Raw genomic sequence first — 26,866 nt, 5'->3', positions numbered from 1 at the left:
CATAAATATGTCAGAACTACAACACACACCACTAAACTTTACAACCTTACAATATACTTCAATGCTAAAAAAACTACTACACACAACTAAACTTTACAACTTTACAATATATATGAATACTACAAAACTACTACACACATTACTAAACTTTACAACTTTACAATATGCATGAATACTATTAAACTACTACATACACTACTAAACTTCACAATATACATACACACTAAAGAACTACTACACACACACAACTAAACATTACATCTTTACAATATACATGAATACTACAAAACTACTACACACAACTAAACTTTACAAATTCACAATATATATGAATACTCCAAAACTACTACACACAACTAAACTTTACAACTTTACAATATACATGCATACTAAAAACTACTACACACAACTAAAATTTACAACTTCAACATATATATGAATACTACAAAACTACTAGACACACAACTAAACTTTACAACTTTAGAATATACATAAATACTACAAAACTACTACACACACTACAAAAATTCACAACTTTACAATATACACACATACTAAAGAACTATTTCACACAAATAAACTATACAACTTCACAATATACATACATACTAAAGAACTACTACACACAACTAAACTTTACAACTTCACAATATACATGAATACTACAAAACTACTACACACAACTAAACTTTACAACTTTACAATATACATACATACTTAAGAACTACTACACACACAACTAAACTTTACAACTTTACAATATACATACATACTAAAGAACTACTACACACAACTAAACTTTACAACTTCACAATACACATGAATACTACAAAACTACTACACACAACTAAACTTTACAACTTCACAATATGCATTAAAATTTAAAAACTACTACACACAAGTAAACTTTACAACTTCACAATATATATATGACTACTACAAAACTACTACACACACAACTACGCTTTACAACTTTACAGTATACATACATACTCCAAAACTACTACACACAACTAAACTTTACAACTTTACAATATACATGCATACTAAAAAACTGCTACACACGAAACTGAACTTTACATCTTTAAAATATACATACATGCTACAAAACATTACTACATGTACTACTGAACTTTACAAATTCACAACATACACATATACTACAAAAAGTATTACACATACTACTAAACCTTACAACTTTACAATATACATGCATACATACATACATACATACATACCAAAACAAAACTTTATTATATACTTTATTATTAGTATAATACTGAACTTTACAACTTTACAATATTCATTCTTGCATACACACAGACATGCATACATACATAAAGCACAACTTTACTACACATACTACAAAACATTAACTTGACAACATACATACATCCTTAAAAAGACAAGCGTATGAGTATTTAATTAATAAGTGTTTTTAACAGAAACGTCACTTATGACTGAAAAAAATAGAACTTTACAAATACCTCAAACCTTTACAGCATAGTACAGACCTTTACAGTGGTACATATACAGTTTCTTCTACAGTTTTACAATATACTAAAACACGTCAGAACAACTTTTGTAAACTCACTAATTGAAATCTATATATGACTGCATAGCAGTTTTGGGATAAACCTGTAATAAATAAATGTTTATTTAAAAACATCTAACAAATACAACTTTCTAACAACAAGTTATTCTAATAATCGGTCAATTTAACAAAAAATTCAGCTTGGTTTTGGTAATTATGTCATATATACACCACTTATGAATTCCAATAACCTTTTATAAATGTAAACTGTAATACCTTTTCAAGAAAAAATTGTTTATGATGGCTTGTGAATGTATTCTAACATGTTATAAATGTCTTTACTATACATGGCCTTCAAACATCAAACATCTCTAATACATGTAGACCGAATAAAAGAGCTTTTGTCGATGTTTTGATGAAAACACATAGATGTGGCTTTAGAGGCGGCGGACTGTACATTATCTCACAGATTCATGAATATGTTCGTGGAATATTTTGTGATCTAAACCGCAATTTCTCAAAAACGGCACGGCAGCAAAGACGTGACAGCTATCAGAGAATGAATCATGCAAAACAGGTTACTTTCAGACGCCACTTTATTGCTTGCCAGTGTTCTCCTCATACCCCTGTCCTCCTCCTCCTCTTTCTCTTCCTTCTCTTCCAACTCCATCTCCTTCTTTCCCTGTTATTAGCATAGGAAAATAGCAGAGGAGGCAATTCAAGAAAGAAAAAAAAATCACACACACACACACACACACACACATCTCTCTACCTGACTGAGCACACAGATGAGATGAGCTGTGCTTCCCTTGTGTATACAAACACGCCTCAGCGGCCACACTTTCAGTTCTCTACGAATCTTCCTTATATGGGACAGAGTGCTGAGTCTAATGAAGGCGGGTGTTGTGTGTGTGTGTGTGTGTGTGTGTTGGTGTGTGTGTTAGTGTGTGGTTGATTCATATCCATTTTTCATTAGAGTTGACAGTGACAAGAAGCCGCGACGACATGCGTTTTCTCTCGCCTCACGTTCCCTCCCATCCTTGCCAGGTCCATCCATATTGCGGCACATTAGAGCAAAAAGAGTCATTACAGTGTTGAAGAGTAAAATCGCTCGCTCCTTCCTACCACTTCCTAAACATTTCATTCTGCCTTGTCTCCATCTTGCATCTTGTGTTGTTTTGCTACTTGGGAACAGGATGCCGATGAAAGCATTTCACTTCTCTTAATAAGGGAATAGATGAGGGCAGATAAATGATAACCCAAAATTGAAAACAGAAGGAAATCAGTTGTGCTTTGACAAAATTGTTTTCAGGTCTGTTTTTATCAGAGGAAATAAAAATGTTTGGTGCGAGGCTGCTAGAAACTTCATTTGTGTGAGTATGTTTAGTTTTGATGGCTTTTCAATGGTTCCGAGGACAGAGTGAAAAACATAAGATGAAATCCTGTAAGAGAACCCTAATGAGCTAAACAAAGACAGGGACAGTTATAAAAAGGGGGGGGGGCTTCATTTTCATTTCAAGATATAAGAGCGAGAGAGAGAGAGACTGAGAAACTGCCCATCGTGCTGGGAGAAATGATAGAGAGCAGGACAGTAAATAACGGCCTGCCACAACCTGGGGGACAGTTAGTAACCCACCATTTTTTGTACTATTGTATAAATTTTTTGTGTATCTTATCTTATCTTATCTTATCTTATCTTATCTTATCTTATCTTATCTTATCTTATCTTATCAAACACACATACTTCCACATACACACACAGCCCTGTTTGTCTTAAGATTTCAATTCTAATTAAATTCATCTCTTTGTTCCTATGTTTCTATGATCCTGAAAACTCCATGTTATAAATAATATATTTGTTAATAAGAGTTTTTTTTCTTTTCGCTAGAATACTTATATTCTTAATGTATATAGTCATGTTAATAAAGCAATAGAAGAGACAGAAGAGACTGAGTAACACTGAATAGTGGGATTATACCTCATTAGAGTGTAAACAGTATCAAGTGTATTAAAGGATGTTCATTATACTGTGTATGGGATGAGAAGAGGACAGGCTTTATGCAGTTATTTAATACAAATCTACAGTGTCCTTCACTAGCTTTAAGTTGGTCTGCTGTGATGTATGATCCTGAACAAGCCTCAGTTCATCATGCTCCAGAATACAGCATCCAGGACTAGAACCAGGTCCTGACTGACCATCAGCAGCACATTAATTCAATTCAATTCAATTCAATTCAATTCAATTCAATTCAATTCAATTCAATTTATTTTTATATAGCGCTTTTAACAAAGAGCATTGTCTCAAAGCAGCTTTACATGAGAAACAACATAAGAAAACAACAAACATATAAACAGACAAACAGTCCTAGATGATATCCCAAGTAAGCAAGCCTGAGGTGACTGAGGCGATTGTGGCAAGGAAAAACTCCCTTAGATGGTAAGAGAAAGAAACCTTGAGAGGAACCAGACTCAAAAGGGAACCCATCCTCATTTGGGTGACAATTGTGTGATGCAGATACAGCATGTGTAGAGTGTTATGTAAATCAATAAGGAGGTTGTTGTCCATGGCGCTGCTTGAATACCCCGAACCTCACAAAGCAGAACCCGGCTGGAGCTGGTCCATCTCCGGATGCCACCGGAGCCGGCACAGTCTCTGTATGCTTCAGGATGGGTAGAAGAAGGGAAACAATGGAACAGCATTAGCGTAGCTGCTGTTCATAATATTAGCAATACTAGTTGATAATGTGCATTTAATCAGATGTACTGGAGTGCAAGGTCATGGGAAGTGTTAGATGTATGCCAGGCTGAATCTATGTTTAAACTGGGAGACTGTGTCTGAGCCCGCTGTCAGGAAGACTATTCCAAAGTTTAGGAGCTAAATACGAAAACACTCTACCACCTTTTGTGGACTTTGATATTCTGGGAACTACTAGAAGTCCGGAATTTTGTGATCTTATAGAGCGTGGTGGATTGTAACGTGTTAGAAGATTGGAGAGATAGGTGGGAGCTAAACCAATTAGAGCCTTGTACGTAAGTAGAGCTAATATATAGTCAATTCTAAACTTAACAGGTAGCCAGTGCAGGGATGATAATATTGGGGTTATATGAACATATCTGCCGGCTGCATTCTGGACTCTGGCTTGTTTATTGAAGATGCAGGACAACCACCTAGTAATGCATTACAGTAGTCCAGTCTGGAGGTCATGCATGCATGAACTAGCTTTTCTGCATCAGATACAGATAAAATGTGCCTAAGCTTGGCAATATTTCTAAGATGGAATAAGGCTGTTTTTGTGATATTGGATATATGATTTTCAAGGGATAAGTTGCTGTCTTTCACTGTTGAACTAGTAGTAACAGTAGATCCTTCTAGATGCACTGTTACTACTAGCTCAACAGTGAAAGACCTGGGCCATTTCCACTGGCCACTAATACAACTCAACACTGATTACAACATACAAAGTACCGACCTGTAAAGGTGCGGTGTAAAATCATTACCTGTGTGAACCAAGTATCTATCATCAATATCTAGAATTGACTAATCCCAAGGCTTTTTTTTTTTTTAATGAAGGCCAAAGTTTCTGCGTTAAGCAGCAAGATCTAATACCAGTTTTGGGAATCGAGAAAGGCTTCAGGTAGAAGCCGGTAATGCAGGTTAGAAAGACTAAAAACAACCTTGAAACACACACACACACAATAATTATAAAGATTACTGTAAAGCTCATTAATGCTGTGTCTACAGCAAAGCATAACTGCTTCATTAAAAACAGTAACTGAAATAAAAGTAAAAACTTTGAGGCTATTTGTTTGTTTGTTTCCTGTTTGTTTGTTTGTTTAGAAAAACAAGCCAGACGAAAGTCCCCACAAAAACAAATGTGTCAGATATTGATTCAGCTTTCATAAATAAACAAACAAACAAACACACAAACATACATAAAAAGTGTCTTTGCAGGGGCATTTGGCTGGTCCTCATGAGGGAAACCTCTTTTAGCTTACCTACAGTTTCTATAAACAAACAAACAAATAAGCAACAAACAAACAAACATGCACAAAACTGTCAGATTCTTGTGGGGATTCTTATGTTTTTTTGTTTTTTTTGTATTAAACAAACAAATACCTTTGTCCCAATAGAAAAGCTTGACATATTCCTATACTTGGGGTAAGAATTTGTCCCCAATAAGATATTTAAGCACACACACACACACACACACACACACACAGCATTAGATCCCAAGTACAGAATAGAAAATGTTTTATAAAGTATGTCCTTCCTGACACTGTAGATGGACTGCTGAAATGACCAGCTCATGGGGCATTATTAAGTCCCAGGTTCCCTCACACTATTAGTGTAAAAACGCTGATGTCAAACAGGAGACGAACCTAGAGCCATAAACAAAACCTCTTTTATTTACTGTGTGCTGAATTCAACATATTGTCTAAAATATATCACACAAGCAGTCCATTATAGAAACATACACGTTTTTTTCCCCTATAATATGTATAAATGCATGTGCTGATGTATAAATAATGGCACAGAGCGAGAGCGAGAGAGAGAGAGAGAGCGAGGGAGAGAGACCTTTCAACCCTCTAGGCTAAATCAGGCATCAATACAGCTCTCCTGGGTGAGCAGATGCATTATTTAAAACCATGGTGCAAGGTGGAGGAGGGAGAATTGAGGATGTGGCTGTGTTTCAATTTCAGTCAACTATGCACTTAACGTTGCACCGAGAGGGCGTGGGTATGCGTAAATCAAATATACAGCATGCAGAAGTCCTCAAGCCTTTCCTACTCCTGGCCCTGCAACATGCTGGCTTTATGATTCTGTGTAGTCAAAAAGCACCATGAGGCATAATAAAGGCAGCATAGTCTCCATCAAGACCACATTATGTGCGCACACACTCACAGACATGTTGCTTTGAAGCACAAAACATCTGCATTCGAACATGACTCGCGGCACAAGAGACAGCGAACGGAGAAGATTTTCACGTCACACATCATTCCAGCTGCACTTAAAATAAACTCCTCGCCTTGATCCTTCAGCGTCTCCGTCCACTTTTACAACAACAAACCCGAGTACAGACAAATGAGGGCTATTAAATGCTCAGAACAGCAGCGTGCTTCAAAGTCTTTAGCAGTACCAGAAAAGCAGAGAGACACATAGAGGAAAAGAAACATAAAAGGTTCCTCGCAGTTACTGGCAAAGATTAAAGGGGATGATTTCTTGGCTGCATGCTAATGCCCGGGCTTCGGAATAGATATTAATTACGAGCGCGTCGAAAAAAGGGACGCGCTAGAAAAGAGCTAGCGCTTTGAAGCGAAGCTAATCCTCAAAAGCGTCTGATGGTATGATGTTGCGTAAGAATATTTTTTGACATAATGGGAACAAAATAAGTGGAGCTCTTTTCCCTGTAAATGTTGAGGGTTTTTTGTTCACATAATAACACTCAAGTGAAGACAAAGTGCTGCGTCTGCTGCCCGTAAACATCTGAACAACTTCATTTCATGGGAAATAAGGAGAAAGTTTTGTTAGAGAAGAATTAAAGAGAAGAATCAAACCCTTAACCCTGAGGTACGAGGCTTGTCTCAAGGTCCGAGTCTAATCATGTATACAAGATATATACAGAGAAAGAAGAATGACAAATAAAAACCCAGTGAAATTGTGTTTGGACATCACAAACAGCTAGCTACTGCTAACCGCGGCAGAAATGAGCATCAAACTGTATATACAGTAATAAATATGGCTATAATATAAATATTATAAAGCTGTCTGAAATCTTCTATGACCTTAATGATGTGTTTAGAACAGTTTAACATGTTAAGGTTCAAGTTAAGTGTCTGTGCATATATTTTCTATGAATACGCATGCTTATACTTTACATAGATGCACAAGACGATAAAAGTAGAGCAAACGCTCACACTTGTGTACACACATAACACATAAACACACACTTCCATGTACATGTTTGATATCAGTGTACATTTGCTGTGCAGATGGTAATTGACACATACACCCCCCTCTTCCAACTGTTCTCCAACCCCGACCGTTCATTACTACATTATAAACCCTTTCGACCACAGTTCTCTGATTTTACTTCCCCTGCGCCAGCTCAATCTGTCGATCAGAAAGAGATGAAAGTGCGATAAAGGAAGAGAACAGAGTGTCAGGCCACAGCGATTCAAAGTAAGTATTATGATTTGTAGCGCGAGCTGAGGCCAGTAGATCCGGCAACCCGATCTGTACCATATGACTCGTCTTGCTGTGTGTGAAGAAGAGCCAGAGCTTTATGGGACTGTGCGTGTCGATCTGAATGGATCTTTCTTCCCTGAAGCTAATGATCCGGCAGGGCAGAGCCAAGTCTAAATGACCCCCTAAATGACTCTTCATTATCAGCGGGCCTGCATGTGGAGTCAGCGAGTACGATTTTATCGAGTGTATCGGTGTCCTCTAAACATTCTGAGCACCTCTCAGACGAACACGGACATCAATACAACGGCAAGAAGAAGTCCGTGCTTTATACATTTATTAAGCACCAATCATAGTAAACAAAACAGACATGAACATTAAAGCTGGTAGAATAGCAATAACATTCTCTATCCAGCACTTTAGGAAAGATTTACCTATATGAAATGCTTAGGTCGATGTTTACGTGGTTGCTTTTCTCACTGCAAATCATTATTTATTATTCTACATGTTCACATTCTCCCTCAAGTGACCTTACTCTCTTTTCATTTCCTTCGTGTTTCAGTCACAGATTCATTTAGGGACCTAAAGACAAGCCTGTGATGCCTGAAACAATTTTCTATCACCAAAGGAACGAGAGATTAAAGCTGTTATACCGTAACTGATAACAGAGACTAACTTGTTTTTAATTTTTTAAACAGTTTAAGGAACAAAGAACATCACATTACTGTTAATGGAAAATAATCGACTTTGGCGGCAGTCATTATGACCCTGTTTATTGTTAGCCATCTCACATCAACCACTGATTATTTTCCTATAACAGCACGTTCCTGGTGGTTTTATTCATTATTTATGTATATAAGAAGGCAGTACATTTGTGTAGTATGTATCAATAACACCTTATCACAAGCAAATAAGCTAGGAGCAGCAAATCTGAAGGGCAAGTGGTGGCTCAAATAGTTAAAGCTCTGGATTGCTGTTTGGAAGGTCAAGGTCAAGCTGCCTGCTCCTGAGAAAGGCCTTGAATCCCCTCTGCTCCATGGATCATATCAAGCTGGGAAATGTGAACAGCATTTCACTTTATAACGTATATGACACAAATACCTTTATTTCTTTGTAATGTAATGTAGGGAAGCGGTTACTACTGATTGGAAGGTTGTGTGTTCAAATCCAGCCACTGGAAAGCTGCTTCTCCTGGACGTAGGTAATCAGTTGTATAAATGAGACCTATGTAAGTCGCTCTGGATAACGATGAATGTAAATATTTTTCACTGCGCGCTTTCGCTAATTAACCTGTGATTCGAATTACAGTTATAACTACAGTCCGACCCGCTGTTAGAAAATACAGCACCTTCTTACAAGAACAATAATAATCTAGAATTACGAAAGAACTAAGGTGTAAGAGTTTCCTTCCATTGATACGAGAACAACTTGGTTTGGTATTGACCATGTTTTTGAAGCAAACCTTTTCTATAATGGTCATTTTGTTAGTATAAAAACAAGAGACAATGGATTAACACCAGAAAGTGAATAAACATGATTGAAAAAACGAGCAATTTCAAATATGAAAAGAATGAATTTGCTTCTCACAGCATGTTGCATTTGCATCTCGCATCTCACACAACTTGTATTCATCGAGTTCATCGGCCTATTGACAAGAGGAGGATGAGAGTCATTATAATCACGTTAGACTGGCCTTGTGTTTCCCAGAGATAGCCTCTGACCTATTGATTTCCATTGCCTTCCTATGATCATCCGGTCTCTGCGGGGAACACAGCACTTTAAGCACTTTTATACAAAGTAAATTACAGGTGAGGCCTAATCCAATTCCAGGGAGTTTCCAGGAAGAACAGAAAGAGCCGTGTAAGCCGTGTAGAAATCCGTTCAGATCGCTTTCCACGGGCTCTTAAATTTATTTAAAAGCATAATCTGCAATAATGCACCGCTTGTATCTACAGAGCAAAGAGAATTTTTTATTTTTTTTTAATACAGTAATGATACTTATTACACCAGAACAGGGAAGCAGAATAAATGTTTCAAAACCACCTCATATCACATATAAGTGAGCTCTACAATCAAATTCCCCATGTTCGATTGAACACAAAGCACTTTAATCAAATGCTACTGGATAGTTTTATACCGTAGGATTAAAAGGTTGCATTTCACATTGTTCTACTTAACAAGTGGGTTTCAGCTGCGAACAAGGACTCCTCATGGTTCGAAAGAACTATTTTGGGGTTCATCAAACCCTTTCCAGCAGCTTTCCACAGAAATCTTGCCTCTGTTAATCATTTAAAAGCACCCATTCATAGCAACCTTGAAAAAGATGAGAGATTGCCTGAGATGGGTTAACAAAATGGATCAAATGTTTCCTTAGATTTGATGTTGTTTTAATTTATTTATTTTTTTAATAGTTGCTTAGTGACGGTCCATTAATGGAATCACTCAAATTACATACCCAAGATAGAAGATGTCCACTTTTAAACCTAAAAAAGGATTGAAAATAATATATATATATTATCCTAGTTCTACCTAGACTAGCCCCTCTTGTTGCAACCCTCCCATTTTTTTATCTGGGCTTGGGACCGGCTCTGAGAGTTAACTCTTCAGTGGCAGGGTTGGCACCCTGCCCGGGAATCGAACCCTGGCCACGGCACCGCAGGATCCTGCCGCTGGACCACCAGAGGGCCATTGAAAACAATAATAATAATAATCAATAAATGATGAGGTAAATTACACAATCTGGCAAGCATAACTACAAAGCCATGCATTTTCTGTACCAACTACATGACACAGGGTCATGGGGAACCTGGAGCAAATCCCAGCAGACTTAAGGCACAAATTGGGTGACACCCTGGAGCCAACCCATTACAGGACACACACACACTCACACCATTTAGAGATGGTCACCATTTGGAGATCAGCCAAGAATGCATGTCTGTGCTGGGGGAGGAAACTGGAGTACCCAGAGGAAACCCCAGAAGCGTGGGGAAAACATGCAAACTCCGCACACAGAGGGTGGTAACCAAACCCTCAGGCCAAGAGGTGTGAGGCAAATGTGCTGACCACTAAGCCGCCATCAATAGAAAGCGTGTTTGCAGTGGGAAGGGATTAGAATTCACTGAGGTAATAATTTGATTAGTGTTTTCCCTGTAAATCAGGTGACTCAAAACAAAAGCCAGGATACTGAGGACAACATACAGTAGAAAGCAGTAGGAATAGTAATAGCAGAAATAATAACAACAATAATAATAATAATAATAATAATAATAATAATAATAATAATAATAATAATAATAATAATAATAATAATAAAGGTTTTATCTGATCTTTAAAAGATCAAATCACTTGGTGATTAATTCTTGGTTTTTATTTATTTATTTATTTATTTATTTATTTATTTATTTATTTATTTATTTATTTATTTATTTTATCCACACCTTTTTCCTCCTACCTCCTACACTGTTTTGCCTGCACTGTGCTGTTAACTGATCATAAAGAATCTCTTCCAGGATACTGAGTACAGCACTTTCAAGCTACTCACACGCCCACACAAGGTTCATTTTACACCGATGATTGGAGATTTGTATGCCGCCAAACACACACACACACACACACACACACACCGTGACTGCAGGATGTCCACAGTTTCCCAAAAGCACTAACAGGAATGTAGGGACTATGCTGTAGCACGTAACTCTGTGACATGGTGCTGACTGAATGAATGACAGCTGGTCAATTAGACAGATCTGCTGAAACAGCAAATTAGAGAACGCTTGGAAAATTGGAGCATTAAGTGGAGTTTAGATAATTGGAACATTATGTGGAACTCTAAAGATCAGTGATTAGATTAATTGTACGGCTACAAAATGCTCTAATTTACAAAAAAAAAAAAAAAAAAAAAGACAGGTAATACCCTTAGGATCTTTTTTTTTTGCCAAAATGCTTCCTTTTCAAGGGGATAGATAATTCATGTTCCTTGTTCCTATATATATTACTATTTTTAATATAATTTTTTTTATTGCAGTTTAACCTTCAACCCTTGACTTGTATCATCTGCACTTTAATTAACTTATTTATGACCTGCATTTACTTTAGCCCTCATGTTTATTTGGGTTGTTTTGTGATGGAGTTGTGTTACTGGTTATTTTACAACCACATTTCTGCTCATAGTCTTCAGTGTTTTGTGAGATAAATTTTTTTGTGAGACAAATGTTTTTTGGTTTTTTTTTATTAAAAAAATATATATATCTAAGCAAATAAATAAATAAATAAAACAAAAATCAATATAAATCAATATAAATAAATAGTAGTAGTAATAATAATAATAATAATAATAATAATAATAATAATAAAAACTACAGTTTTTACACTAGAATTATTTACTACTCAGTTTTTATTTGGACATTAAAAAAATTAAAGTAGTCCATGGAAATGGAACCTGGGGCCTATTTTACTCACCAGTATTCAAGCTGTAAGATGCACAGTATAGATAGAGAGATGGATGGATGGATGGATGGATGGATGGATGGATAAATAAATAAATAAATAAATAATCTATTTTGTTAGTCAAAACCAGATTTTTCATAATTGTTTTCTAGAATAATCTGCAGCAACATCAGACAGGTTTTCTCAGACCACCACAGAACCTTTAATTTTTTTTAATAATTTAGATGCAAAATGCATACAGACTTTAAATCATGCCTTATAATTTATATAATGTATGTATATTATAATGTACTCTCTATATATTTTTTACTCATTTTTTTACTATATATCAACCTAATCTGCAAAGGTTTACATATTTTGCAAGGGAACTAATTTCAATTAAACTGAAAACCAAATGAATAGCAGTTATGAACATAACACATATTGTATTGAACTACTGTAGTACGGTGGTCAATATGTAACCAATGACCCATCTGATTTTAACCCGCATTAAAGATAACAGGAATAAATGTTTACTGAAATTACTTTTCTTTTATAGTTTTTACTTTGTACTTTTAGGCCGATTAGCATTTTTTGGGCCGTCGTGTAACTTGATGTATTTGATCCTAATTGCTGAAGCATGACACTGGACACACGGCTAATTTATTTATTATGTGGAAGTTTATGGCATCTGATTCAGACAGAGTAGCCAAAAATGGAAAAATGTGAGGAAGAACGAGGGAAATAATAAATAAACAGAGGAGAAGGCAGTCGGTGCAGGTTAACAACTTCAACCTGTCAGTTGCAAACACACACATTCCATATGTCCTATTAAGAAAGAGCAAGAGACAAGAGAGAGAGAGAGAGAGAGAGAGAGATTTATAGGCAACAGGACTTCGAACAGAGAATTGCTAGAGAGCATAGGGAAAGAAAGAGAGTGAAGCTACGAAATGAAAGACAGATGCCAAAATGGGTGCCAGTTTTTAACTTGGCCATGTCTTGGCCTATTCCTTTCCCCAGAGAAGGGCCTCATTTTATAGAGGAAAGAGAGAGAACTGTTTCCCCCATCTGAGGCACCATATGTTCAGAGAAACAGTCAAATTTTCAAACAGATATCAAGCTTTTTTCTATGCATATCAATTAGGTTTAATTAAAGATGCACCCCTCCTCTCACACCCACACACCTCGTCTTCCAAGTCCCATAGCGGTGTGCAAATAAGAAGCATCTTTTTTTACACGCCAAGGTTTGAAGGATCTAATTGATATTCCCATATTATTCCCATATCCTGGACCATATAGGACTCGTTCGGTCAACAGATGGTGTGCGCTTTTTAACACCTCCGGATAAGCTCTCTGCAGCACCTCAACGACGGCATCAAACACCACTATTTTCTATCAGTAAGACTCAGACATTTCAAAAACTGAATATATTATCACCAAGGCAAATGTGATACTTTCCAACCCTGCTGCAATTTTCTGAATTATCTCCTGTTTTTCAAGCCACCTTTTTTTCAGCTGTAGATCACACCTTCCACCTAAAAGACACTCTTTTTCCTTGCTAGCATGCACCCGAAGACCTAAGCTATCATCATTCCTGTCACAGATGGTGGCAGAATCTCTTAATTTGCAAGAAGTTGGTAGAAAACGTTATGAGTACGAGAGGTGAAAAAAAATGAGATGTGGTTTGGGTGAGGTGTTCACATTACTGTGATTGAATCCGGAAGTAGGAAGGGGGAAAATGGTGGATAAGTTGTAAAGGCTTTGGTTTACGTCTTGGATAAATAAGAAATCAATTCAAATCTCACCAAGGAGATGCCCTCATTGGGTTTTGGAGGAAGATTGAGATTCCAGAAGAAGGTTCCAGTGAAAGGGAAAACCATGACCACATCATGATGTCAAAAATGAGCAATGAAATCAAATGAGATGTGGTTGGTGGTGTGGTTTGGAGATTCACTGACATAATGAAGATGAGCAGGTCTTAGTATTCCAAATTGTTAGTAATACCCCTAGTGATGTGTGCATCTTGGAATGGGAATGTTCTCTGCTCGTACACGGTGATGTGGTTTAGAAGAGCGGTAACTCACTGGTTGAGTAACCAGCCTGCAAATCACTGAGTCACTGTTTGGTACTTGAGCTCAGCACTTAAACCCACAACTGCTTCATTAAATGCTGTTTTTTGGTATAAAATAAATACATCTGACAATAAATAATTGTTCTATACATCCTAATGAAAAGTGCATCAGCACGATCTTTGATTTAGCGCAATGCTAAATGCACGACTTTGGCTGACAATCGATTCCACCCTCCCTCATTTCCCTCATCCCATGTGCTCCCATTTTATTAACTATAAAGCTCCATCCAGTGCAGCAGACTCCAGGACCAGCTGTTCCTTGGATCTCCGACAATTCTGGACTTTTTAAAACCTTCTTTTAAATCATACACTGTCAAGCTTAATCAGGCACAAAGAATGATATCTTTACTTCACCTTTATCTTCACTCTACTTTTATTTTCCTTCTATTACAGACCATTCTGTTCTTATGTATGATGTCTAGGTGACTGCAGCTAGGTGGAATTCGATGCAAGGATGTTACCCGGACATTGTGTCCTCTGTTCCTGGGATAGAGCTCCCTCTTGGTGTCCTCATGGGCTACAGGAAGAAACTAGTGTTCCATATATTATATCACTGTTGAGCAGCTGTATGGTTAAAAACAGATGCATCTCTTACACCTGATGAGAATAAAATGGCGTTTTCTTGAGAAAGCCTTTCGTTTATCACATTTGTCATTTCATGACAAATGATATTACAAAGGCACAACTTAGTATCACATTTCGCAACGTCCGGCTCTTCTTATAAAAACAGAAGGAACACAGATGATAGGAATATGATTGTAAAGGGTAACGCTGATAAATTATGATGGATGGATGTTATTTGTCTAACTACAGTACCTGAAGCAGGCTTCATAAAAAAGTAAAAAGGAGGATTCAAATGAATGAAGGGGATGTAGTCGGTTTCATAGGATTTTACTAACGCTAATGTTGGCCTTTGCAGCATTTCATACATCCTGCACTCATTTTTATTGCTGTCTTGGTGCTGTGCTGTAGCCCTGATGTCAAAGTGCAAGAAGGTCAGTGGTATTTATGTCTCTTTTAGGTGAAACATATATCTTCATCTGTCTGATTAGTTTGTCCATGTGTAAAAGAAATTTAACCAGATGGCTAATACTTACAGGAAGTTCAAGTTTGTCACCTGTTTCCTATTTCTTTGCTTGTTTGAGGCAGGAGGTATGTAGCACAGATTCTGTCTCATTCAACAACTATTCAGCCGACAACGTTGTTATTCTGTTCCGCACAAGCCTCACTGCCTGGTCTGTCTGAGTTCACGTGATTTTAATGGAAAATTAAGCTAATAACTAGTGATTAGGTGAATGCTGTCAAAATCTCTTACATAATTTCTTTTCTTAACAAAAAGAATAAAAGTTTAGCAATTCAGACAACAACTTTAATTGCCTTGAAACCATTTTCCTCAAGCTTAATTATGTTGTTTTGATTTCGATTGTTATTTCATGAAGTGCAGTTATGATTATCACTCTGGGTTATAATTTTTCGGAGCTGTCTTGTCTTATTAGGAGATTATACAAGGAATGCAAACCAGTTTATACCAGCTACGTTACACTTGATTAATGGAGTGTTTCTGCAGTGTATAAAACATTACACCCACTCTTGCTGCTGTCAGCCTGGGTCTGTGTTAGCTGCAGGTGCACTGGTTGGAAAAAACATCCAAAAGTCTCAAGTTTTTATCTATTCATTCATTCATTCATTCATTCATTCATTCATTCATTCATCCTACCATCCATCCATCCATCCATCCTATCTATCTATCTATCTATCTATCTATCTATCTATCTATCTATCTATCTATCTATCTATCTATCTATCTATCTATCTATCTATCTATCTATCTATCTATCTATCCAATTCAATTTATCCATCCATCCATCCATCCATCCATACATACATACATACATTCATACATTCAATTCATCTATCCATCCATCCATTCATCCATACATTTAATTAATTCACCCATCTATTCATTCATTCATCCATTCATCCATCTCATTCATTCATTCATTCATTCAATCATTTATTCAATCAATCCATCCATCTCTCCATCCATCCATCCATCCATCCATCCACCCATCATTCAATTCAGTGCAATTTATCCATCCATTCATACATTCAATTAATCCATTCATTCGATCCATCCATCCATCCATTTAATTCATTCACCCATCTATTAATTAATTCATTCATTCATTCATTCATTCATTCAGTTCATCCATCCATCCATCCATCCATCCATCCATTCAATTTAATTTAATTTAATTTAATTTAATTTAATTTAATTTAATTTAATTTAATTTAATTTAATTTAATTTAATTTAATTTAATTTAATTTAATTAGGTTCAATTCAATTTATCTATCATCTGTGCTTCCATCTATCCATCCATCCATCAATTCACTCAATTCTTTCATTCATTCATTCATTCATTCATTCATTCATTCATTCATTCATCCATCCATTGATCCATCCATCCATCCAATTCAATTCAATTCAATTCAATTCAATTCAATTCAATTCAATTTAATCCAATCCATTCAATTCATTCATTCATTCACCCTTGCTGCCTTATTCTGATCATAACAGTAACAGTAGACCTGGAGAACATGCAAAAAACAACACAGACAGTAATCTGAGCATTGAAACTGGGCATTGTGACTGTGAGGAAGAAATACTACCTGCTACCTACCTACAGCCAATCAGATAAACTTCAGTAACAGTAGAACCATATTCACAAGTCAAACCATGTGCCCTGGTATTCGTTCTTGGAGGAACCCTCAAAGTGTTTCCTGGTAAGAAAGGGTTCTAGGTGCAACCTTGTATAAAACTGGTATAAAAGAGCCACTGAACAAACCCTGAAGTATTCTTTTTCTAATATCGTGGAACTATATATTCTATACATAATTACGGAACTATATATTATCACGGAACTTAAAGCCATATTCAGAGTTCAAAATTACATCAATATTTAATCTGGGAAAGTTCCTTGTATTAGTAAGTTGACTGTTCTGAGCAGTTCATTCAAGTTCACATTAAAACTAGCCATTTGTAGTGAACTCTTGTGAAGTTTTATCTTTAGGGGTGTCCATAAAGGGGTGTTCCAATAACATTTAGACTAGTACCTTTAAACAAAGCAAAAGCACTTGCATTGAAGCCCAAAAAGAACTGGGAGAGGTGCATTTATAAGGATTTGACTGTGTTCAATAATAATCAAACGTTAATATACAACCACACTAATGCATGCTGATGCATAAACATTATGCTCCTTTTTCCATTCAGAAAAGTTCATTGAAACATTTTTGACATTGCAATGCGTCAGACAGTTTTCAAAATGGAAGAGGAAGACTTCAACCATTCATGTTGGTATTTAGGAAAATGAAGGAGAAACGAATTGTGGTTGCCAGGAACAAACACCATATGACTTTTAGGTGAATGTCCTGAAGTTCACAGAGTAAAGATTTCCACTTCGTGTTTTATTCGTTTTGATATTCTTGATATAGTTTGACAACAGCAATCAAAAAAAATCCAACAAACTCACATCAACTGTCTCTTTTTGCGGATATAAAATTCCATGATGAGCGAAAAAGCTTCTCATCTTGGCCAGCACTGTGCCTGGAATTTAATTTGTGGCCACTGAAACAGGCACAGGCAGCGAAACCATGAAAGAATCCCAGTGCAGCTGTTTGGCCATTGCTCATGAGAAACAGTTTTGAAAACAGTCTACAGACCAACACATTATTAATCCTGAGAAACTTTCATCTTCTCACATAACTACCACAGAGTGAGTAGAAGACAGATCCTGAAAGCTCAGCACTCATGGTCAGTAGAAATGTCATAGTCACAGTCACTGGGATGCCAGAGGGGAAAAAAAGTATAAAACCACCACCCGAATACATAGATCAGTGCTCTCAGAGCTTTCATAACCTCAGTGAAGCTAGAAGCTCTGCTCTGAACCAATACCAGCTCTGACATCCTTACGGAAAGTCTGTGTTTACACACCTGTGAGGGGAATTTACAGTTCTGGGAATAAGTGACAGCATCTCGGGCTCTCTCTAGCATTCGCAACACACAAGTAATTCCAATAACATCTACACAAATCAAAAACAGCAGCTGTGCTTTCAAATGCATGGTGTCCTTTTAGATTTCTGTTAAAGATGCATTTCAATATTAAGGACAGAGTGATGTAAGGGAAGTTTAAGTAAGGGAATTTTATTCTAATAAAATTGTCATATATATATAAATATATATATATATATATATATATATATATATATATATATATATATATATATATATATACTGTATACACACACACACACACACACACAATTCCTTGCTTATAAGGATAGTCCGATAAGCAACTCATAGGATGTTATTTTTTAATGCAATTTTTCAGTGTCCACTTCAAGTTTGGTCATTCTTAATCCACTGTATCATATTCTTCTTCCTGGCCTCACAGAAGCAAAACCTGTTGTGGTTTTCTGATGTTGTGGCCCTTTTGCATCATAATTAAGCACCGTGTGATCTCTGAGATGCTTTTCTGCTCACCACGGTTGTTAAAAGTGGTTATTTGAGTTTCCCATAGCCTTAAACCAGTCTGGCTATCTTCCCATGACCTCTCTGATCAACAAATCATTTCCATTTACTGAACTGTTGCTCATTGGATATATTTGTTTTGTTGGGTTTTTTTTTGCACCATTCTATGTAAACTCTAGATACTTTTGTGTGCGAAAATTCCCTTGAGATCAGTAGTTTCTACAATATTCAAACCAGACCATCTGGCACCATCAACAATGCCACGGTCTCTGAGATGCCTTCGCTAAACTGTATAGTTTTTCACGCTGGTCTAGAGATTAAAAGATCCAGCCCTGTCTTTCCATTATTCAGTCTTTTCTATCTTTAGAATAATTCTTCAGTCTTTCCTATCCAAACAAACCCGTGAACCTTTTGACCTACTGACCTTCATGAACTACTTACATAATGTGCCTGAAGATTACAGGATTAATGGCATAAACACCCAGCCTCTATCTGTCTAGCTCTTTAAGGGTGCTGGCATTTATTGTGGAAACTTCACTGGAACAGAGGAGAGTGGCAGCTGCACATTCCTGCATAACTCTAAATTTAGTGTCAATGCTTAATTGTTAAATGGGTGACATATGACCTCATAACGCACTTGCATGCACTCACCGAGAATACAGAGCCAAGATTTTGTTTGAGGGAAAGTCTGATTCACTGACCAGTACAACACAAGAAAACAACAACCATTAAAAACAGTCGTGCCTGATTTTCTTCTTAGTGTGTCCTGTTTACATAAGACTTTCAGAGTGTTTTATGACCTCAGCAGTATTTTTAACCAGCAAGTGGAACTCCCCTTGTCCCTGAAAACCCCTCAACCATGACAGGATGAGACAAAAAGAGAGAGAGAGAGAGAGAGAGAGAGACCTGTTTTCATTAACTTTTGACATGATGGTAACACTTTATTTAATAAGCACAGCTGCTAGTGCTGCACAAAACACACGCAAACACACAATATGTTTCTCCTTTTCATCTCAGGATTATTCCCGTCATTTCTTTCAGGAGGTCAGCTCATTATGGGGTCCCTGTGTAATCTTTAGAGCACCAAGCACAGAAATGCCTGTCCGATAAGGCGCTGCTTTTAATTGCGTCCAGGAGAGAAGAGAGAAATCTAGATGAGATGAAACAGAGAGGAGCGAATCAGACTAGAGAGAGAAGTGTTTAAGGTGTTAGATGTGCCAGCGACCTTGGGTGAACAGGGCAGGAGTGCAGCACTGCTGGCATTAGCTTATCAGCTTCCTGAGGAGGGAGGATAAAGAAAAGTGCACTCGTTCTGCGCAGCAGAGTGGGTCTGCGATAGGGATTTGACAGGACATATTTACTACTCACTACCTGAGTTCAGGGCCTAAGCAAAGCTAGGCTAAAGCCCTCAGTGTACTTAACATAGAACTTAACCCAGATGACCCCTGTGTGGGCTGCATGAGGACAAAAACACATTCCTGAGCCTACAAGCTTGCATACTAGTGCTTCACTACTGCAGATGGTGCCTATAAAATTTCATGACAATGTCCAGGACTACAGGAAGACTATTGCTTCTAATCTCCATCTTAAAATGGATCCGCTTGGTTATACCTTGTTCATAATGACCACTCATGGTATGGTGTTTAGCTCCCATGTTCATGACAAGTTGAGCTCAGCCTTCACAAGAGGTCCGCATTTATGACATTTTTCTTGTGGAAGCTAAGCCATCTCTACCTAAGATATGCTAATATCTCCTTACGTTTGGAGATACAAATGGTGTATGTAGACATAAGTTGGCAACAGAGCCAGTTAAATACATATACAACATGTTTTTCAGTCCAAAGTCAGTTACATCACTGTATTGGTTTCAAAATTGCTAGATAGTTCTTAACGATGAGCAATTCTGGCCAAAATACCTACAGCAATATAACATGTAAGATTCATTAGATCAGACATGGATGAGTGAGGTTTATTTCAAGGGTGTCAGCCACTTTTTATTGGTACTGACCACTGCAGACCCACAAGAGCTGCAGTTTTGGAGATGCTCTGATCCAGTGGTCTAGCCATCACAATTTGACCCTTGTCAAACTCACTCAAATCTTTACACTTGTCCATTTTTCCTGCTTCTAACACATCAACTTTGAGGACAAAATGTTTACTTGCTGCCTAATATATCCCACCCACTAACAGGTACCATGATGAGGAGATCAGTCTTATGCACTTCACCTCTCACTGCTCATAATGTTATGCCTGATCGGTGTATGTCAACATAGAATCCAGGTAGATATGCATTTAACCATTTAAAAATCTCATATTTTGTCAGATTTCTGCTGAAAAGGATTTCATTTTGCTCCTGAATAAGTAACAGGTGTTTTTTTAAATAATAAAAATAGCATATATACAAAACAAGCATCCATGTTAATCGCTTGAGAAGACAACAGACAGTCAAATACAATCAAACGTGACTGATAAGTGGCTTGGTAAAGTAAGATGACAATATCGCTTTTTCTTCTTCACAGGATCATCATGAAATCTGAATGATGAAACTTGTTGCTTGAACATGTGTCTTTTGGAATGCTCCGAAATATTTCACAGAGGTACATGTTTTCCACGTACTAATGTTGTTGGAATTCATAAACGGTTGTGGGGGGCGATTGCATTTTTTCATAGCCAATAAAAAATGACTCATGGTCTATACACACACACACATACAGTATATAAATAAGAGTATACCATGTGGTTGCAATTTAAGTGCACAGTGTAACTTAAACACCACAGATTTTTGGACATAACCACGAAATGACACAAAATGCAGTGAATAACAAGTGATTTTGGACATATGGTTTATATTAGAAGTCTCCGAAACTGTACAACGTGTATACAATAACCATTTGAAAAAAAATATGTTTCCTCAGCTAATGTTACAGAAATAATCAGTGAACAAACTGGCCTTGAACAGCGAGCTGCTTGATCTGTCAGTGGTTTGAGCCTCGAGCTAATTTGAACACACATTATAACACGAACTGAACCCAGATCAAGTTGACCCATCCAAAAAACCATGGGCGCATCCTATTATGGGATGAACGGAAATAAGGAGTGGAAATTTGCTAACATAAAATTCATACGAGCCAACAACAACAAGCTTTGTAGGAGTAATGGAAGCCAATTATTTTAGGCAACTTCAGCTCCTGAAGAACTGAGATGATTATTTAGACTGTCAGTGCGGAGGAGTTACTGGACGCGAGAGGCCAAACATCTTCCTCTGAGAATAATCAGAACAGCAATATTAATCTCCCAAGTCTGACACTTGAGTAATTAGTTCGCGTTAAAGCAATATCAAAGAAGCTAATTTAAGCTAATTGATTATTGCTAGTGGATAAATAAAGCTGCCAGCATGTTGGTTGTGTAATACAATGCCACTAGCTGTATTTGTATCCGTTTAGCGCTCCAAGTTTCCGCATCTGTTTCTGGATTAAATCTGAAGTGGGCATGGCCTGGAATTCTGGCTCGGACAGTCCCTCAACTTCAGCTACGTTACTCCAGTTTATAATTGGTCTAGAGATGCTAATGGTGTGTAAAGGACTCCTCTCAGGCAGTTATAATTTTTTTATACATTCACCAATAATCTCCCTAGCCTTTTTCACCCACAATGACCATGACCAGGTGGGTAATGAGTATGAATAAATGGATGAATGCTATCGCACATAACGAACCTGTCTGAACTTTTTGGTCTTATCCCATGAAACCCCAGTCCAAAAGTTTCCAAAAAAGGTGCCTTCTGGCAAGCTTCCCAAATATAACACACCTCCTATTCATATGTGGAGTCGAATTTGTTGAAAGTGCATTCAGTTCAATCTAAATAGTATATGAGTATTCAGTCACATCACTACAGGACAAGTTCCTGAACTATTTAATGCATTATATAATGTGTAGTTTCCATTCCAACTGATGGATGACGGTGGAAGAATGCTTTATTACTTTTCTTTGGGCAGTTTTTTTTTTCCCTTCACATGCTTTAAACAAACCACATCCATAAAATACCAGGTGTGCTCTTTCTAGGAAGTTTTTTAAAAAAAAGGAAAAGAAACTGCAGGAGAAGCAAAAAAAAGAGAAAGAAAATAATGACATGGCAGAATGATATCACTGGGGGTCTGTGTTTTAATCTAACTGCTATTAATATCTTTGTGCTTGAGAGATTTTTGTGAATTCTAAAGCTTTTATTTTATTTTATACATATTTTTAATGAGTAAATTTTATTTTTATTTTTATTTATTTTTTTTATTTTTTTCAGCTCAACACCCTTTTTAGTTCTTTTAACTATGTAAACAAAAACAAACCAAAAATTATCTTCTTTTTTTTTTTAACATATTTTTAGATTTCTGTTTTTGAGCTTCAATAGTGCCAAAAGGATGATCAAGAGGTAACCTAACATGAGAAGAGAGATGAAAACGGTAGTCAGTCAATCAAAAAGCATACTCTTTTGCGATTATTCTCCATAGTGGTTTGCGTGTCAAGGTTTGTAGTGTTGTCTGATACAACGATTTCATGCCGTCCGAATTATTCAGACGATCTGCCTTGCCCTTCATCTCTTACCTGGAATGCCTTTCTAACTTCACCTTCATTGTCAGGCTTGTGAATTGCCTGCTGCTTAAAAGGGATGAGATGAAGATCACAGTTGTGAGGAACACAGCGAGCTTTTAATACATTGTATTCTTCTTCTACGGTGAATTGAGAAGAGCAGTGAGTCAGAGGGTATTGGGTTAAACTTACAGAAACACACAAACATCCTCAGGGATGGCAGCTGTTGCGACAAAAGGGCAACCGCTGTTGAGATGTTCTGCCATGTCTGTTTGGTTTAAATTAACAATAGGAGGCAGCTGAAAAGAAAATAGAGAGAGAGAGGACGCAACTTGCTTTATGTGATCACTGTCAATGTGACTTAGCCAGAAGCAACATGTGCTATGTTTACTAACCACAGCCAATTACATAACCTTTCAAGTGCTGCTCTAACCGTTGTAAACTGCACAGATCAACCTGACTCAGTGTCCAAGTAATTGGTTGACAAATACAGATGGATGACAAATGAACATTAAAGCGGCTAAGACTAGATCCAAATCCACCCACCTAACATTGGTGTATAGCTGTTATGCTATTTAGTACACTTCTAAGCGGTTTTGGATGCAGTCTAGAGTTACCAGGCAGTTAAATGGTGTAAGGTGATGCTTCTTAGATGGCATTGTATTTCACAGAGTGGGAGCGCGTAGGAGGACGTTTCTAGTGTCAGCTCTTTGTGGTCGGGGTGGAGCGCTAACAGAACAAGTGGCGTGTTTAGAGGTAGATCGGGGAGATAGAAGAACTGACCCTGCCTTTGAGCTTGTGACTCACCCTCACAGCTGACAGCTGAATCGTTAAAACTTTGTTTGGATATGACAGCATGGCATGTGACAGACGCTGATCTGAAAACCACTGATTAACCTTCTGGAAGATGCCAAAACCTCACATTCGAGAGGGAAGGCAAGACGGAAAATATGAGCTGTAGAATCTTCTTGAAATATGACACAAAGATGAGCTGCAAATGGGACCATGAAGTAGCTTGAGACTAATGGCAGTCCTTTTTGGTCAAGGGTGAAAACTTAATTCCACTTTTTTTGTAAAAGGTGTGTACAGTATATGTCTGTTCTTCTAATGAACAGAAAGAATATCATGGTCTTTTCCCATCCGAATATTGGAATATAATATTTTAAGACTGTCTACCATGAGGTGGTCCACATTCCTATGGGGAAAGTGTTAACATGTTCTATGTACATTAAAAGTTGAATGAGAGATTAGCCATTATTGTTTCCTCAAGCGGAAAATATGAAACTAATTTACCAAGTTTGCCAGTTGTGTCAAATCAGCAGTGATATGTTTGTTGAAATGGAGCTTAGTAGCTATTGAGTAACGTAAATGTTGTGATGGTTTTGACAGGTGGTATGCATGCTTTATTTGGTGGTCTTAGGTTTTGCTTACTTGTTTGCTTCAACAGCCTCATAGCTCTAAACCCTTGTGGCTCCATAACTGCAAAACAAAAGATGCAATCATTTAGACAATGGACTGGATTTATAAATTTGCTTGTTGATTGCATTTCAGGCGTGTGGAACAACTGTGAAAAAACATGTTTTCTCCAAATCTGTTTTTTTTAGACCGTATTATAATGAGCAGTGTAGATTAGCATGTTTAAGAAAGGAGTTTTCTCTTAGCCCTTGGACCATCAATACAGATTTATTTTAATGTAATTATTTGGATATTATGCCTATTATTCAAATGTTTCAGTAATATTCTTGAAGCTAGAAAACATTCGGTCAATTGACCAGTCAAACAGCATAACTATAATAAATGTTATAATTTGATAAAGACCCTTATACAGACCCCTAGCGATACCTCACAGACCCCAAATGCTCCTTAAATCTCATCTTTACAGCTACTGGTTTAAGATAATTGATCTTCTCAAGTGGTGTCAACTGAAGTAGACAGTGATCCAGTACAGCCCAGGCTAAATCTCCTAAATCTCTCAGGTCCAAGACCCCTAAGTCTATTTCAGGTCATGTATTGAATCTGGTGTGGAGGTGCATTATCAGACTGTTGTCATATTGTTCAAGTAACATTAAAGGGATGTATTTTTGTAGCTTATTTACATATCCAATTTCACTAAAGATGTTTAAAAATCCCAGGCTCATAAGATCCAATACAAGGTACAAATCATCAAGGTGCAAATCGTTAAAAATGTCCAGGTCTCAGATTAAGTACATATTTGAAGATAATAAAAAACAGTCTATTTGAAAGCATTAGCACTAAAGAGTTGAACTCAAATACTTCACCTTCTTAGGTGAACCATATCCTTATAAACTGAGGTGATGGATCTCACTAATGAAGTCATAAGTTAAAGGTTCTGGAAAAGCCAAAAACCTGGTGGATTGTTTCCTTCTGTCTGGATACCCATCAATTAACATCCCTCTGCAAATGGTAGTGCAAGCCTTTGCTAATGCAGTCCATCTCTCATTCTCATGTTCTTGCATTATGTGGCTCCACTCCTGCCCTCTTTGGCTGACTTCAATCCAGCTGTTGTTTTGGTAGCAGCTGCTGCCAGCTCGAGGGCAAGAGGGGGAGATGGAGAGCATAGAAAAGTAATAAAGTGAGAGTTCACATCGGTTCAGCGTCAGAGAGACACGCAGCGGGAGCAAACCACTACAAGAAAATGAGTCAGCGAAGGAACGAGTAAGGTCAGGAGAAAGAGACATGCATTCATTTGGACTGTCAGATAGAGAGAGGGAGTGAAAGAGATAGAAAACAGCCAAGGCAAAGCAACCGGGAGCCGAGGGTTGACCCGTTTGGTCCTGAGCAGATTGGCATGTCTTCCTTTAGACTGACTTGAAGTCTGAGTGACCTCAGCCAGGCCTTTTTCTTTCACACAACTCACACTAAGGAGCTTGATTATTTCTTAGCTCTAAAGCTGAGCAGATAATGTCAAGGGCTAACAGGACACACTATGGAGATGTCCTTGGGTTATAAACATTCACATTCGCATATTCCACTTTTAGCTACAACATTATACAGAGATCTGCCAAATATAAAACAAATTATATACAAATGTATGCACTGGAGTCAGATTAGTTGAGATGTGGATTTTTTATACTCTGTTCATTTAACGCATACGTATAAAAATGATTTGATACCAACATCCAATACTACATTATACTATTTGAGGTAATCCTAGTATGCGATGTCATGCTAATACACAGACACCATGAAATGACAGTGATCTGAACGTATTCCATTATTAATGATGGCAATCAAAGCAAATCAGACTGCAAACTGTGCTCTGTGAAATGATCAGGAGGAGGTACCACAGCATCTTCCTACAATATAAGCAGCCTGATACATTTAAACAGTATCTTTTTCAAGAGTATCAGGGATGAGAATTCATGCAATTCATGATGTCTTGAGGTTTTTTTTTAGTGACAAGGCTCGCTGTTCATATGTTAGCCATGTTTATGCTCTGTGCTCTATCACACCCCTGATTGATT

The 26,866-nt window shown here is 37.3% G+C and overlaps 1 long non-coding RNA gene across 1 annotated transcript; it reads right to left on the bottom strand.

Moving 5' to 3' along the window:
• Window positions 1–3,782: 3,782 nt before the first annotated feature.
• On the bottom strand, window positions 3,783–25,841 carry LOC131362504 (uncharacterized). The gene is made up of 3 exons (XR_009206204.1): window positions 25,661–25,841; window positions 24,813–24,860; window positions 3,783–4,194 (listed from the first exon to the last, which is right to left on the bottom strand). It is a non-coding gene; the product is annotated as an uncharacterized LOC131362504 (long non-coding RNA).
• Window positions 25,842–26,866: the final 1,025 nt, after the last annotated feature.

Source organism: Hemibagrus wyckioides, linkage group LG12, assembly GCF_019097595.1.
Source record: "Hemibagrus wyckioides isolate EC202008001 linkage group LG12, SWU_Hwy_1.0, whole genome shotgun sequence".
NCBI lineage: Eukaryota > Metazoa > Chordata > Actinopteri > Siluriformes > Bagridae > Hemibagrus > Hemibagrus wyckioides.
Note: the sequence above shows the minus strand (reverse complement) of the source record. Positions and strands in the feature narration are given on the sequence as shown.